At 40.3% G+C, this 17,609-nt stretch overlaps 1 protein-coding gene and 1 pseudogene across 3 annotated transcripts in view; one reads left to right on the forward strand and one right to left on the reverse strand.

Moving 5' to 3' along the window:
* The first annotated feature begins 2,545 nt into the window (after positions 1 to 2,545).
* ZFX (zinc finger protein X-linked) overlaps positions 2,546 to 17,609 on the forward strand; it is a 60,334-nt gene continuing 45,270 nt past the window's right edge. The window contains exon 1 of one of the 3 annotated variants that reach the window (XM_028482917.2): positions 2,546 to 2,701. The gene's annotated coding sequence lies outside the window, so the exon portion shown is untranslated. Of the gene's footprint in view, positions 2,702 to 2,863; positions 3,251 to 17,609 lie in introns of those variants that run through there. The other 2 variants (XM_024115221.3, XM_024115219.3) reach the window with 2 other exon arrangements.
* LOC102996397 (protein tyrosine phosphatase type IVA 1-like) lies at positions 11,740 to 12,645 on the reverse strand (annotated as a pseudogene).

The raw sequence follows: 17,609 nt of genomic DNA on the forward strand, positions 1-17,609 counted from the left end.
TTTTGTATTCACAGCATATGCCTTTGAAATATTCTGCTCTCAATCTCCTTAAATAAAATTTCACTTTATTGTGTGTTTATTTAGGTGAGAAAATGAAAGCACTTAAGAATGTTTGTATTCAGCCATACACAGCCTCCTTATTCTGAATTCCCCAAGGGCAAGCACCACATCTTTTTACTTCCTGTGCCCAGAATTCTCTGGGTTCTCAATACTAAAACAAGGAAGAAAAGTATCAATGCGAGAGGCTGCAGTAGGTCCTTTAAGTGCAAGGTGTCAGGTGCTTAATCACTTAGTGCTTGATTACCAAATGCTTACAGTGATTTTAGGTGTCTTCAAGGTCCTACTGTGAATATTTTCACAACCTATATTGTGTTTTATTACATCGAACAATTCCTGATCTCTGCTGTTCACACTTCCTTTGAGCCTTCACTTTTATCACACGAGAATTTTATATTAAATGTAATTCCAGTAAAATGATTTTTATCATACAGTGTTTTTTACAGCCTTCCATAAATGGATTTGAAGTACAAATTATTTTCCCTTTCTTAAAAACGCAAAAAAAAGGTATAGCTGACCTCATCTGTACAGTCATCTATAGAATAATCTTTGTTGGACTCCAGTAATGGTTTATTTAATATAATTTATAGAACTAGGCCATCCTTTCCTTTTTTCCCATCAAAGTTAAGTCTCTTTATGGATGAAAAGTAATGGCAAAAGGCTCTTTAAAAGCATCGATACCTAAACTACTTCTGGTTTTGTAAATTGAGCAAACATCTTTTTTATGTTCCTTGACACTTTTTCCTTAAGTGCTAGTGGACTTAGAAGTATTTGATGGTAATTATGGAAGAACTAACAAGAATGCTGACATTAGGTTGTGTTCATGTTGCTTACAGTTACATGGTTGAAACCCCGTTTTTGACATGCCATTGCATTAAAAGGAGGCCCTTAGAAAGTACTTAAACGCTGGTTATCAATATTTTGAAATCACATTAGTGTAGGTATACAAGCCATTTCTCATTTTTTTTACTTGAAAAAAATATTAGTTTTATTTACCTTTCTGTGAATAATCTATATCACACACAGCCCAGTGGAATCTTCTATAAATGATGAAGACATGTCATTTATCATTTAATTGCTTGAAAAAAAATTAAGGTTAAAGCCTTGAGAGGAAATTTACCATCAAGTACATTCTCAGAGATTACTTCTTTTTTACTACATTAAAAAATTTATTTATTTATTTTTGGCCGCGTTGGGTCTCCGTTGCTGCACACGGGCTTCCTCTAGTTGCGGCGAGCGGGGGCTACTCTTCGTTGCGGTGCACGGGCTTCTCATTGCGGTGGCTTCTCTTGTTGGGGAGCACGGGCCCTAGGCGCGCGGGCTTCAATAGCTGTGGCTCGCGGGCTTTAGGGCGTAGGCTCAGTAGTGGTGGCGCACGGGCTTAGTTGCTCCGCAGCATGTGGGATCTTCCCGGACCAGGGCTCAAACCCGTGTCGCCTGCATTGGCAGGCGGATTCTTAACCACTGGACCACCAGGGAAGTCCCTCAGAGGTTATTTCTTACTGTACCTTTGCTTTTCCTTTTTGAAAGCAATTTTATAATTGTTAAGAGGTCTGAGGGAAAGGACAACTTGCATTCTGGGAGTTTTAAAAAGTTATGACAGGAAACTAAAATACAAGGCCTCTGTATTTGAAGAAATTTCACACCAATATGCTATTTGCCTTATAACTTTTGTTTTATTTACTGTTTAGAAGTATACTTATCGGACTTCCCTGGAGGTACAGTGGTTAAGACTCCGAGCTTCCACTGCAGGGGGTGTGGGTTTGATCCCTGATCGGGGAACTAAGATCCCGCATGCCGCGCAGTGCGGCCAAAGAATTAAAAAAAATATGTATTTTTATCTCACATTTAGTGAATTGAACGAAGAAACAAAGCATATCAGATTCGGATTAATGTAAAGGCTACATCATTTAGCGTTTAACTAGTAAGTTTTAAACATAATTTGGGTTCCAAGTTCAGTATGGAAAGAGCATAAAAATTTCAGTAACGAAAATGCAAAATACACATTTTTGGAGTTGACAAATGTTTTACTTACTCAAATACATATTTTTCTTTCTCTCCTAAGTCTTTTTAAACTTTGAAAGACTTCAGTAGTTTGTAAAAAACACCCAAATCCCAATTCTGCTCCTCCCTCTGTATTTATTAAAGAATGTGAAAAATTCATTATTTATGAAACAATCACACAAGACATATTTCATAGACTCCCCAACTTTGAAACACGGATATAGATAAAATATACATTAAAAATTCGTGTTCATTACAATGTGCGAAACCAGTTTCAAAACGTAACTCTTATTTTTTCCGCCATAAACTAAATAAAATCAATTAGGTTCTCTGATTGAGCGCTTATTTAGAAAAAAAATTAAACGGTTTGGTAGGTGCTCTAGGATAACCCTTCTCCCCCCTCCTTTTGCCCACGCACCCATTTAGACTGGCAAGCCTATTTTCATTTTATTTCAAAGACTTCTTTTTTTTTTTTTTTTTTTTTTTTTTTTTAAGCGAAGGCAGGGGACGGCGGGGGTTGCTAAATTTATCTTCTTCTCCAGCCACGGGGATGAAGAAAACACATTTACTGCGGGCGGGGGTCTGAGGGCCTGCAAACAACTCGAGCAGGCGCCTCGGCCAGGACCGGCGCGGAGAGGCGGTAGGTCTCCGGGGAGGGCCCGGGGGGTGGCCGCGGCCCACGGGAGATGGTGGGGGGCGGCCGGGCCGGGTGCGGGCCGCCTGCCTCTCCGCGGGGTCGCCGGACCACGGCCCCGCGCGGGCTTTACGGCCGAGGCGGCGGCAGCGGCGCGTATGTAGCGGCGGCGGCGGGCGGGAGCGCGGAGGAGGTGGAAAGAAGGGGGGCGCTGTCACGGAGACTCCGGCCGCCGGAGACCCCGCCGCAGCGAGGCCACTGGGCTCCCCGGTCGCAGGGCGTGAGCGCGCCGACCGGGGCACCAGGGAGACACACCGGGCGAAGGAGGGGGCCTATGTACCCTTCCGCATTTTCCTGGGTCTCTCTCCCGGGCGGTGACGTGACGTGCTGACGGCGGGCCCGTGCCGGGGAGCTGGGCCGCTTTTTGTCAGCTCCGAGCTCGGCCCCTCCTCCCTCCCTCCGCCCGCCCCACCAGCCGGAGCCCGGCCCAGTGCTCCAGAGAAAGGCCGGCCTGCAGCACCCGCCACCGTCGCCGACCGCCCGCACGCCCGTCCGGTGAGTTCCGGGCGCCGCCGCGGCCGCGGGGCCTAGCGCGCGCGCAGGGGCCTGGTCCCGGCCTGGTCGGCGGCCCGCGTGGCGCCCTTCCGCGCTAGGCCGGGCGGTGTGGCGCGCGGCGCCGAGCAGGCCCCAAGGAGGCCGCAGTTAGGCCCGGGGAGGAGCCCGGCTGCCCCGAGCGGCGGCGAAGCCGCGCTCCGCAAACGGGCGGGGGTTGGGGGAGGGTCGGTCGGTGGCCCGGGACGCGGCCGAGGGGCCCCGGGTCGGTGCCGCGGCCGGTCCGGGGCACTGCGTGGGGGCGAGGCCTGGCAAGGAGGCGAAGGCTGCAGGCGTGAGGTGAAGGCCGCAGGCCGGCCGGGCCGATTTTCGCTATGTAAATATCGGTGAGGGGGGGGGAGGGACGGGGGACAAGATGGCGGCGGCTCGGCGCCTGCTGCAGGGGACGATTGAGGGGGTTGCTGGGAGGGGGAGCCGCCATCTTGAAGGCGGTGTCTGAAGAGAAAATTCCGCTACAGCCCGTAAGGGGGGGACGGAGAGCGGGCGGCGGCGGTGGCGGCGGCTCCGGTGACGGGTCCCGGAGGCCCGGCACGGCAGCGTGTGCGCGCGGAGGGGGCGTGCTCGCTCCCTACAGCGGCCATTGCCCTCGCCGCCATGAAGTGCGCTCGGGCTCTAGGCGCTCGGAGGCAGCGCCACCTTCCTGCCCAGCCTATCGCAGCCCCCGTGACTAGCTGCTGCTTCCGCTGCATTTTAGCCGAGCTGCCGCAGGCGGCCTTCGTCGGCGCCCAGGCGCTGGGGCCATCTCGTTCTTCAGCGTCCCCGGCCCCGCGCCTTTCCCTCGCGCTTGTTACAGGTCACTTGAGGGTCCGCCCAGGCATGTGGACTCACCACGGCAAGTGGGAGCCCAAGACATTTTAGTTTTACCCCAGCGAAGTCACACGTGAATTAGAGTGCCTTAGATGCGGTTGTTTTCCAACAGTCACTGCCTTTTCGAGTAAAGAAAGAAATAAAGGAATAAAAAGTTTTTAAAAATTGATAGGAATGAAGTTCTCACTCTTTCATGTAGTAAGGGGAAAAGTGCAAATTGCACAGCACGGAAACAGAAATAAAAATTTTACAGAGTCGTTTGAATTTCATTAATTTGGAAACAGCTTTCTAGAAAAGGTGCATTTAAGCTATTAGCGATCTGTTGGTAGTATTTACTTTTTTTCAGGAGTAAGAAAAGGGCAGAAGGTTTTATTTTCTTATTGAAGGACAACGTAATGTGATGCAGTATTTATTGTTCCTGTACCTGGTATGGTATTTAGTTTCTCTGTTTGATTTGAAAAATTCTAAGGTGGAATTCCACTCCTTAAAGTAGTTTTGATTGCATACTACACTACTGTGACCTCGGTGCTAGGTGCTACGAAAGATTCGAAAGGTTCTTGTAATGCAGACGGTGGCTCCAAGAAGTTCGTTGTTCAGAGGCAGATGAGATAAGGTGAAATGCACTGAAGTGCTGCCGGGAAGGAAGGTACAGCCAATTATTGGGGTTTCAGAGGAAAACGAGGTTACGTGACATTTCGTGAAGGTTACTGAAGGATGGGTAGGACTTTGTTAGACTGAGATGGGGTGGGGAAAGGGCATTTCAAGGGTGAAGCTTCTTCAGAAAACAGCAAGTATGTGTAATTTGGCTGGAGTAGACGGTGTAGGTAGAGGAGTGGTGGCTAAATAAGGTAGATGGAGCTTGCTTTCCAGGTGGAGGGGCTTATACTCAGTGGGGGAGGCCAGGGAGCCCTCAAGTAGTAAGAGTATTGGCGCACCTGAGCCTGGCTTTATAGTCACTTAGCCCTTCCATTGGCCTGGGAAGTTTCAAAGTTGAGAGAGTAACAACCAGTGTTTCACTGCAGGAATGATTATCAAGAATGTTCAGAAGTTCAGACAGTTTTGCTGCTTTTTCAACAATCCATCTCTAGTAGGCAGCTGCTCCTTTTTTCAGTCCTTATTTCTCTCTCCAAGTAACTTTTTGCTCAAGAGTTATTATAATCTCTGTAGTAAACAAATGGGGAGGGGTTTCTAGCTGTTCATTTACCGTGGTTGAAAATTACAGGACCAGTGCTGTGGGTTACTTTATGAAAATGAGGAATGAACCTGTAAGTATCCTCATGGTAATTTTTAAACAAGTCAGGTTTGAAAAGTAGAAGAGCGATGATTAAAAAGGCAGCAGCCTTCAGGTGGTCTTTTTGGAATCCCTGTTCTTCCATCTGGTAAGAGGAACCACCTTTTTGATTAAGAGGGTAATAACTAAGGCTGTTTGCTAAGCTAAGCCTTCTCATGTTTTGATTAAAATTTGAACTATTCTCGATGCACATTTTGGGAATGTGTTTCCTAGAATTTTATGATACGTAAATTTATAGGTAGCATAAGTATTCACCAGAAAGTTGTTTCAGTTTTTCCATTTTTCCTAAACTGCAACAGGTCAGAGCAGTGATTGCTCCATGAGGGGAAGGGAAGGAACCGAATATTCTCATGTTTATCTTTTTTTTTTTTTTTTGCGGTAGGCGGGCCTCTCACCGCTGTGGCCTCTCCTGCTGCGGAGCACAGGCTCTGGACAGACGCGCAGGCCCAGCGGCCATGGCTCACGGGCCCAGCCGCTTCGCGGCATGTGGGATCCTCCCGGACCGGGGCACGAACCCGCGTCCCCTGCATCGGCAGGCGGACTCTTAACCACTGCGCTACTAGGGAAGCCCCTCATGTTTATCTTAAAGGGCTATGGTTTAGAAAAGTTTGAGACACAGTGCGTTCTAGGAGGCTGACAAGAAGCAAGTTGCGAAAGCAGTCTGTGGTCGTTGAGATGGTAAACGTAAACTTGAAAGAACCAGTTGCTTTATATCTTGACAGCTGGGAAAGACATAGAATTCTAAAAGGGAATCGTATTGCTGCACACGCAGTGCAGCAGCAGTACATGTTCCAGTACAGCAAGAGTGGATGATTAAGATTAAGCGTTGGACTTCAGTCGTATAGTTAAGAAGACAGGAGTGTATGGTTTGGAAGGATTTCTGTCGGAAACAGTTAAAGTGCTTTTTGCCTGAAAGGGTGGTCTGGAAAACTGGTGGAACAACAGCTATCTTGGATAAATGAGGTGTTGTTTTTTAATTTGTGTATCTTTCAGATAGATGCAAGTTTCCTTTTTTAAAAGCATGCTCACAATGCATTGAAGAAAAACTTTTTTCCACATTGCTTTTTGTAAATGCTTCCTCTCTCAACCTACCTGGACTTGTATCGCCACTTATGACCTTGTTTGTACTATTTGTGTTTATGCACACTGGCAATTCCAGACTTTTTCTTTTTTACTCTTAAACTCCTCAACCTGTCCTTGAAACCCCTCAGCCTCAGCAGAGATTACCTCATCTTTTACTTAAGCCAGAAAGATAGACAGCCATCTGATCTAAGCAATTGAATTTCCTTCCTTCCACTTCATATTCTTCCTTTGTCTCTCCCTAGGCTGTCCTCCTGTTCTTCACTTGTGGGAAGAATTGGCTCCTTCAGGCCCAGATGCTCTGCCTGTGGGATCCACTGGTCCCAAAGGATGGAGCTCTGTCAGTGTGATTCTGCCACTTGCATCATTGCCCTCTAACTCTGCTGATGCCTTTTCCTCTCCTTATAAACATTCCTAGGTTTGCTCATCTTACAAGAACCTCAGCTGTCTTATCTCTCCTTTCACCAGCATTTTCATTTCTTTTCATTCCACTATTCCTAGATCCGCTGTTTCCCAAATTGGGAAACTTCTACAGCATGTCAGCAGGTGTGTTATATAAAAGTGTTCTCTGTTTCAGAAACTATACTTTCTCTGCCTTCTGTTATGGGATTTTCCTCAAGGTCAGTTGTCTACCCTGTTCTCTTGAATCTTCTTGCGTGGTTTTGGTGCCCTTTACCATGCCCATCCTCTCTAGTTTCTCTAGCATTGCCTACTGACCACCTCCTTTCAGGTGTCTTACTGTCTCAACATGGCTGAAACCAAATTTATCTGGAACATAGTAGATGCCTAGTACTATTTATTGGGAAAAAAACTTTTTTTAAAATGCAGCGTGCCTAAAACAACAACTGTTTCTAGCTTTCTTTCTGTTTATGGCACCATCATTTTTCCAGGCTCATTCTTCTGTCTCATATAGCAGTGTAGGTATGTTTTAATTTAGCGTTTAACCTTTTATATTTTAGCTGTGTATTTGTATTTTTGTTATCTTTTCTAAACTCTAGATGTAGAGACAGGTTCTCATTTATCCTTGTCCCAGAGCATTACCTGGTACACGGTAATGATAGTTACCTAAAAGCAATTCCCTCAATTTTGGGGTGCAGAGAATTTTGTGTAGTTGAATCATTTTCAACTATTCAAGCATCTGTCTAGTCACTGTATCCTTTGAGCAAGGGGTGTGCGTAATAAGGCATATGCCACATAAGCTGAGTAGCCCCCGCCCCCAGCGCTTAAGCTTGGGGTTAATATGGCCAGTGTATACTTAGTCCTGTCAAATTAGTTTTCCAAAGAACTTTTTATAAAATCCAGGAATCTCGTAACTATATTTTACTCAAAGGGAGGTAACATTTTAAGGAAGCTACGTGGCCTTGAAGAATACAGCCATTAGGATTGAAAAAATATTTAAAATTATGAAATATTTCAGAATTACTGAAAAGCAGGTATCGCCCAGATTTAACAGATCTTAATATTTTATTACATATTTGCTTTGTAACTTTTTGTGTGTTTAAAGAAAGAAAACCTCACAGATTGAAGAGTGCCTCCCTATCCCATTCCTGTCTTTTCTTTGCCAGAAATAACCACTGTCCTAATATGTATGTACCACAAACAATGTCAAGTACTGCTTTATTTGTTTTAACTTTACTTAAGTGGTATCATACTGTGTTTATCATTTTATATATATATTTTTTCACTTAGTGTGTTTTTGAGATTTATTTATGTTGTACGTAGATCTAGTTTAGTGGTTCTCAAGAGTGTGCTCCAGGAATTCCCAGGGATCCCTGAGATTCTTCCAGCCTCATTCTTTTGTACACTGCACAAGTACTGTACAGAGCCTCCACGAAACGTGATGTCATGATAGATTGAACACAGACGCAGTTATGGGAATCCAGCTGTCCTCTATTAAGCCTGTCCTTGAAGAGATTTGCAGAAATGTAAAACAGTGCTACTCCTTTCACAATTTTTTGTTTTGAAAAATAGTTATTTTAAAATGTTCATGTTTATATACAGTGGGTTTATTTTTTATGAATACTTTTAAGGTGTCTCAGATTTAATTTCTAATATAAACATCTCTAGATAGAACCCATATAAACAAAAACTCTTTGAGGTCCTCAATTTTTGAGTGTAAAGAGGTCCTGAGTCCAAGAAGTTTGAAAACTACTGATCTGGTTTATTCGTTTTACTTGTATTTTAATGTATAAATATACTGTGGTTTATTTATCTATTCTTTGGGAGGGGCCATTAGGTTGTTAGCAGTTTTCTGCATTTTCAAACAGTGTTGTAGTGAGCATCCTTATATGGGGTTCTTCTCTGTTGGGATTATAGAAGTAGAGTCGCTACATTGAAGAGTGTGCATTTGTCAACTTTACTGGGAATTGCCAAATGTCAAATTGTGTTCCATTCGACACGCCCATCAGCTGTGTATGAGCCTCTGTTTCTCCAGACCACTGCCAAAAGATTAGACTTTGCAGTTTTTTCCAGTCTTTTAGGTATAAATGGTATCTTATTGCTGTTTTCATTTTGCATTTCTTAGATAACTCGTGTTGTTGAGCCTTTTTTCCCACGTATTATTAGCCATTTGAGTTTTCTATGACTTGCTTGTGCCTATCCTTGGTCCATTTTTTATTGGATTGTTGCCTTTTTCTCATTGGTTTATGGTTATTCTTTTTATATTCTGAATACTAATGGCTTGTAGTTTTATACACTGAAAATACCATTTCCTAGTCTGTGGCTTATTCTTTAGCTTTGTTTATGGAATATTTTTTTGTGTAGGACTTTTTAATGTGAAAGTAGTCAGTTTCCTCAGTTCTTTTTCATTTATGGTTTATGTTTTCTTGTATCTGCAAGAAATTCTTCCCCTGCCCCAAGGTCATAATGATACTGTGCTTTTTCATATTTAGGTCATTAATTCATCTGGAATTTTTTTCTCTGTTGTATGATATAGGGATCTGATTTTATCTTTTTAATATGAATTTGCCAAGTAGTTCAGCCTTTCTCCTCACTAAATTTGTAATGCAACTTGTGAAGTTTATCGTATTCTCATACATATACATCTGTTTCTACTTTCTTCTGATTTCGTGGGTCTGTTTGACTATATACCTATACCACTCTGATTTAACAATGATAGCTTTATAGTTAAATCTTAATACGTGTTCTTTTTCTTCGGAGTTTTAAAGCTATTTTCCTTCCTTTGTTTATTTTTGGGTCAGTTTGTTGGTTTCTATGAAAAACTGTTGGATTTTTACTGTATTTGCGTCAGATTTATAGAATAATATGTAGATACATATAGATGTATGCTAAATAGTGGAGCTGGGGTCTGAATCTGGGCATATTTTACTGCTTTTCATAAAGCTCTTGCACGGGCTTCCCTGGTGGTGCAGTGGTTGAGAGTCCGCCTGCCGATGCAGGGGACACGGGTTCGTGCCCGGGTCTGGGAAGATCCCACGTGCCGTGGAGCGGCTGGGCCCGTGAGCCATGGCCGCTGAGCCTGCGCTCCGCAACGGGAGAGGCCACAACAGTGAGAGGCCCGCGTACCGCAAAAAAAAATAAAAATAAAGCTCTTGCACAACTTTTGTTAGAAAAAAATTTGTATAATTTTTGTTATTGTGAATAGGATTTTCTTTTAGATACTGTTTCTGTATTGATCATGTAACCTTGCTGAACTTTCGTATTAACATATTTCATAGATTCAGAAGTACATCCCTCCCCCATTTTAATATGTCAGAGATTCATATAGATCTTCATTTGATGGTGTCCTATAATCACTGTTGTCCAGGTAGCAGTTATGATGTAGTTATTGTTTTCACATGCACATACTTGGTCAAGACTCTTCATTTTGTCATCACTTAAATGAGTATGTGCATTGTTGTGTTTTAATTTCACACCCAACAATGCAACTGAAGGCAAAAGGAATTGTGAGGTGGGTGTCTTACTGGAAAGAAAATCACATAGATAATTATGGAGCATTTTAAGGAATGCTGCATCACCAGCACTCTTGTTGGTAGAGGACAATATTGTTAGGAAAGATTGAATAGCTTTGAGTAGAAAAGCATTCCATAGTAGGACCCTGAATGTGAAGTTTTAGGAGTACTCTACCAATTTCTTTCTTTTTTTTTTTTTTTTTTTTTGCATTTCATCATTTATTTAATGTTTAAGCTCTCACACTAGATTTTTACAAGCTGGTGAACACTGACAAATTATTTCTTCCACAGAACTACAACCACATGTTCACGGACAGTATAAATATATGGTAGAGCTAATGTTAATACACATCACCATTTTATCAATTACATAATAAAACAAATTGTCAAATATCCAAATGTTAAGTTACACAGCTCAAAAGGCATATAAAATATTAAATGCTCAATTCATTAGAAACCCTTTTTTTTTTTTTTTCAAGAGAGGCTGGGAATCACACTTCAAACAAAAATAAAATGGTAAACAACTTCAGATAAGTTTGAAAAAAATTACAAGAATTTCAGAAATTTTATGATTAAGAATTGTTTTAGCTACAATAACAAAGTATTTCCACCTTTTAAAAAATATTACTAAATTAAAGCACATATTCTACATGTTCTGCACAAGGCAAAGGCAACATTTTACTAAAAATATTTAATAGCCCCCTCCCATTCTTTTTTCAGGCCCTCCCTGTAGGTTGTACCCCAAAGTGCAAACGTTAAAATTAACTGTAAGGCTTTTTTGTTTGGAGACATTAAAGACATGTGCTTCTTTTACAATGTAGATTTTCAAAATGGAGGTCTTCTATAACAGCACAAAATGAGATTTATAGAAAGATATTAAATAATCACTGTAAGACTTGGTTAATTAAAAAAAACCAAAATGAGCAAATCTGATGTATACCGGTATGAATGTGGAAGACGTAAACATATTGTGAGCAAATAACATTATAGGCCCTACTTTCTATGTTTGAAATGATGGAAGGAATAAACCACATAAGGTCCAGAGTTTTCTTAGTTCCTGGGATTTTAGTTCTATGTGATACTAAAAATATACAAGTATTGTGCTGGGTATTTCGGCACCTAGTCTTTCTAAATTTCTTATATATTGATAAGATTCTGGCATGGAAACAGATTTAAAGACTTGACTCATTACTGCATGATTTCAGGAAAGGTCAATTGGTACGAACAATAATAAGCACATTTTAAATGCTGAACAGCAAGAATCCTTTGCTAAGTGTCCAAGGAGGTTGGTCATAACCCAGACATAGAAGCTGCAATTCTGCCAGGCTTGTGGCCTGGTAAAACTGCTTTTCGACACTTCTGTGGAAGCTTCATCAGAGTTCACGAAGCCAACGTGCTGGCTAACATGTACAACAAATTCCGTCCTGTCTAGGTTCCATTTCCAAGCAATGGCATCAGGCACCCCAGTTTTATTGAAACCAACAGTTGTTCCTATGACCATTGGAGTTTTTGAAGCGCAGCCGCATTTTAGGACGATACTTCGATACTTCTCCAAATACAAAAGTTGCTTGCTTTTGGAAGTTCCATGCTGCTTTTGTCTTATCAAGTGTACTGCATCTTCATATTTCATTCCACCTTCAGTTAATGCTAGGGCGACAAGCACTGGACCTCTCCCAAGGCCTGCAACACAATGAACGGCAATACAACAACCAGGGTCTTCATGGAAGTTAATTTTCACGAGACTTAACCAATCAACAATCTGGTTAGATGGTGGTGTGCCATCATCAAAAGGCCAATCGAGAACATGGATGCCTTCTTTCTCCACAAGAGTAGTGTCAAAAGTTGCTTCACATATTCTTGCTATTGTGGTAACTCTATACTTCTTAAGTTCCTCTATAAATTTGTTTAAGGTTGCATTGGTTGGATTAAGAAATCTCATGTTCTTGTAAGTGATTTCCACAGGAGCTGGGTGGTTTTTCTGAGCCATGTTAATTTAGTTTAAAGACACTCAATAGGTTTATGAAAGAATTAAAAAACTTGAATACAGAAATGATGCAAAGAAACTGAGTCTACTTCAATATACTCCGCTTGAAATTCTCAGTGCTTTTGAGTATGAAGTTGAGAGTAATGGGAAATGAAATGAACCTCCTAACAAGAAGCAGCAATTCTTCAATCAGTGATGCTGAGGCAATAGAAAGAAAGTGCACTGAGCTTTACCCGATCCAGGTCAGAACTCTTGTAAAAAATGCTCTGTGGGGGCTTCCCTGGTGGCGCAGTTGGTTGAGAGTCCGCCTGCCGATGCAGGGGATCTGTGGATTTCAGTTCAACACTTCTATGTCCAGGTTTACCACTCTTATGGGGGCTTCTTGGTAGAGTAGTAATGAATTTCTACAGTTCATTTGTCTGCACGGAAGTTGTGCTGTGCCTGGCAGTAATCTCCACTGCCCTTCAGAAACTCCATAAATGTATGACCAAGAACACCACAGAACTGAGGAATATGTCTACTCATTGAAGATTGTGGCCTCATCATAGAGCCGGTCCTGAGGTGGCGGTGGTGGCAGGGCCAGGGCGGCGGCGGGGTCACCGGACTCCCAATTTCTTTTGCTTCCATTTTTTCTTCTATATATCCACAGGATATGATGAAAATATGTCTAAATAAGTCTAAAAGAATTGTCTTGATAAATCTAAAATGAAATTTCTAGATAATGAACTATAGCATGAGTTTAACTGGCAGGATATTTTTCTTAGATGTAGGTAAAACAAGGATGCATCTTAAAATTGGCGATATTTTTAGATTCAATGAAATGTGGGAGTAATAACAGATTATTACAGTTTATAATTCTTGTATTTTCTAAATAGGTGTGTGTGAGTAAAGATGTTTTATTTCTTCTTTTCCATTCCTTTTTGCCGCCTCTTTTTGGTTTGTTTTCTTTTTCTTCTACTTCATTGACTAATGCCTCTAGCACAGAATTGCATGAAAGCATTGATAACAGGCATCATTGTCCATGTGCTTTAATGGAGTGCTTCTAATATTTTATCATTAAGTATGATGTTTTTGTGCTTTTTTTTTTGGAGGGAGGAGATATTTATTAGTTTATGTTCTCTTTTACTTAGCATTTTAGAGTTTTTGTTGATTTTTTAAAATGTTTTTGCAGCATCTCTTCGTGTGATGAATTGTATTCATAGATTTTGTATTTTAAACTGTCTTTGGAGTCCCTGGATATTTGCATCATTTTGTTATTGCCATGTACTTTTTATTTTTATGCTAACTTCTTAAGATGTGTTGTGGAATAATTCTTCTCCTTTGAAACAAGTTCTATTTCATAGAGATGATCTGTTTCTGGAAACTTATAAGTCATCTGTGAAACTGTCTTTGCCTGGTGTCTTTTTTTGTGAGTTGTTTTTTGATTAATAGTTTGTTTCATGGTGATAAGTGTTTTTGGCTTTTCTTAAGTTGTTGTTATTTATACAAAATGAACAGTATTCTAGAAAAATATAAAATTTCAAATATATTGGTATAAAATATAGACTTCTCTAATGACTTTAAAATGTCTAATTTCATTAATTTGTTCCTTTTTTTTCTGATGAGTACTGCCAATAACTTGCCTATATTAAGGCTTTTCAAATAGTTCTTTTTATTGACCATTTGTTTCTGCTCCATATGGTTAATATTTCTTTCTTTCTATTTTATTTGCATTTATTCTGACATTAAAAAAATTTAAGTTGGAAGTTTAGCTCATTACTTTTAACATGTTTATTGGAGTATAATTGCTTTACAATGGTGTGTTAGTTTCTGCTGTATAACAAAGTGAATCAGCTATATGTATACATATATCCCCATATCCCTTCCCTCTTGCGTCTCCCTACCACCCACCCTATCCCACCCCTCTAGGTGGTCACAAAGCACCGAGCTGATCTCCCTGTGCTATGTGGCTGCTTCCCACTAGCTGTTTTATATTTGGTAGTGTATATATTTCCACGCCACTCTCTCACTTTGTCCCAGCTTACCCTTCCCCCTCCCTGTGTCCTCAAGTCCATTCTCTATGTCTGCGTCTTTGTTCCTGTCCTGCCCCTAGGTTCTTCAGAACCAATTTTTTTCTTTTTAGAGTCCATATATATGTGTTAGCATGTGGTATTTGTTTTTCTCTTTCTGACTTTACTCTGTATGACAGACTCTGGGTCCATCCACCTCACTACAAATAACTCAATTTCATTTCTTCTTATGGCTGGGTGATATTCCATTGTACATATGTGCCACATCTTCTTTATCCATTCATCTGTCAATGGATACTTAGGTTGCTTCCGTGTCCTGGCTATTGTAAATAGTTTAGCTCATTAGTTTTTAATCTCTACTCTTACATGCTTTTAAAACTATAAAATTTCCTCTGAACTGTAACTGGTACTGTGAATTTTATGTGAGTTGATTTTTTATTCTTTAGTTCTAAATATATTGTGGTTTTTATAATTTTCCTATGGCCCATTGAATTATTGAGACTTTTCAAATTTAAGGAAATTTTTGGGGGGGAGTGTTATTGCCTCAGAGACATTTATTTCTAATTTTACTACATTATAGTTGGGGGACATTGATTAATAATTTGTGTTTCTCTATACTAACAACAAACAACTTGAAAATAAAATTTAAAAGCCAGTACAGTTGACTGATTGTTTTATATTTTGTTTTAAAAGCTAGTAGTACAATTTATAGTAAGATCAGAGAACATCCAGTACCTTGAAGAAAACCCAACAAAGCTTACTAAGACCTTTAGTGAAAGCATTATTGAGAGAAATGAAAGAAGAACTCATAAATGGGGAGAGATATGATGTTCATGGATAAGAAGTATCAGTGTTATAAACATGTCAGTTTTCAACGAAGTCCCAATCAAAACCCCAACAGGCTTTTTTTTTTTAATAGGCCAGTTCTCAGATTTATATGGAAATGCAAAGGGCCTGGAATAGCAAAGGCAGTCTTGAAAAAAAAGTTGGAAAACTTACACTACCATATATTAAAGCTTATTATAAAGATGCAGTGATTAAAATAATGGGTGCAAGGCCAGATTGATCAATGCAACAGAATAGTGTCCTAGAGTAGACCTACATATATAAGGTCAATTGATTTTACAACAAAAGTGTGTTGGGATTTTGAATGAATGTAGAGGTTAATTAAGAGAGAATTAATACTACTGATCCAATATATTCAAGAGCAAGATTGATTTCTCTGTATATTTGTATTTAAAAAAAAATCCCACTTAGAGTTTTCAGTTACTCTTATTAATGGTATTTTACATTTTTAAGTGTTACATAAGAAAGCTTTTGTCTTTAAAATAAAAAGCTTTTGCCATCAAGTATATTAATTTTATACCAGCACATTTTATGAATTCATTCTAATATTAAGATTTTAGTTGATTCTCTTGAATTTCCTGGATAAGTCGTATATAAATAAATATAATTTCTTTCAAATAATAATTGTATCTTGCATTTAATTATCTTATCTAATTGCATTGCCTATCAGTTCCCATACAGTCTTAAATAATAATAGTGTTAGTGGGCATCCTTGTCTTAAGTTTGACTCTAAAAGAAATACTTTGTGTTTCACCTTAGTTTTAATACATGTCTTTTTGTTATGAAGTGATACTGATATCATTCTCCTATCTAAACATACATGTTGTAACATGAACTAGTTTGTTTGCCTGTGTATTTTTTAAACCAGCTTTACTGAGAGGAAGTTGTTACAAAATTCACCCTTCAAAAGTGTACAATTCAGTGGTGGTTTTTTTTGGTAGATTCAGAGTTGTGCTACCATCACCAGTAATTTTAGAACATTTTTATCCCCCCAGAAGGAAACCCTGTACCCAGTTAGCAATCACCTCCCACCCCCAGCTCCTGACAGTCTACTTTCTGTCTGTATGGATTTGCCTCTTCTTCATGTTTCATATTAATGGAATCCTGTTATATGTGGCTTTTTGCATCTGGCTTCTTAGCATAAGGTTTTCAAGGGTCATCTATGTGATAGCATGTACTAAGGTTTCATTCCTATTTATTGTATTTTTTCTAACTGTTAAAAAAAAATGTCTTTCTCTTCCAATTTGACTAGTTTAAGTAAAAAAATAGATGTTGAATCTCAACATTTCAGCATCTTTTGAGGCACATCAGGATTTTCCTTTATTGACCTGTTAATTTGGGCCATTATTTGGTTCCATCCTTGAATTCTAGAATAACCATGCTTTGTCAAGGTGTCTGTGTGTGTATGTGCATGCACATGTGTGCGCACATGTGTGTCTATATATATTATATGATGGATCACATTTGCAAAAACTTGACTTGGGATTCATAATTAACCATGTTTTTGTAGTTTGGTTACATTATTATTATTATTTTTTTACTTTTATTTTTTGCAGTACGCGGGCCTCTCACTGTTGTGGCCTCTCGCGTTGCGGAGCACAGGCTCCGGACGCCCAGGCCCAGCGGCCATGGCTCACGGGCCCAGCTGCTCCGCAGCATGTGGGATCTTCCCGGACCGGGGCACGAACCCGTGTCCCCTGCATTGGCAGGTGGACTCTCAACCACTGCGCCACCAGGGAAGCCCCTGGTTACATTTTTTTTGTTAGGCTTTTTTAAAAATGGTAAATTAGTTTTTTTATTTTAAGTTTTGGATTTTATTTTATTTTGTTTTTATACAGCACGTTCTTATTAGTTATCTGTTTTATACATATTAGTGTATATATGTCAATCCCAATCTCCCAATTCATCCCACCACTACCACCACGCCCCTGCCACTTTCCCCCCATAGTGTCCATATGTTCTCTACATCTGTGTCTCTATTTCTGCCCTGCAAACTGGTTCATCTGTACCATTTTTCTAGGTTCCACATATATGCATTAATATACGATATTTGTTTTTCTCTTTCTGACTTACTTCACTCTGTATGACAGTCTCTAGATCCATCCACGTTTCTACAAGTGACCCAATTTCATTTCTTTTTATCGCTGGGTAATTTTCCATTGTATATATGTACCACATCTTTATCCATTCATCTGTCAATGGGCATTTAGCTTGCTTCCATGACCTGGCTACTGTAAATAGTGCTGCAGTGAACATTGGGGTGCATGTGTCTTTTTGAGTTATGGTTTTCTCTGGGTATATGCCCAGTAGTGGGATTGCTGGGTCATATGGTAATTCTATTTTTAGTTTTTTAAGGAACCTCCATACTGTTCTC

Source organism: Physeter macrocephalus, chromosome 21 (genome assembly GCF_002837175.3).
Source record: "Physeter macrocephalus isolate SW-GA chromosome 21, ASM283717v5, whole genome shotgun sequence".
NCBI classification, from domain to species: Eukaryota; Metazoa; Chordata; class Mammalia; order Artiodactyla; family Physeteridae; genus Physeter; species Physeter macrocephalus.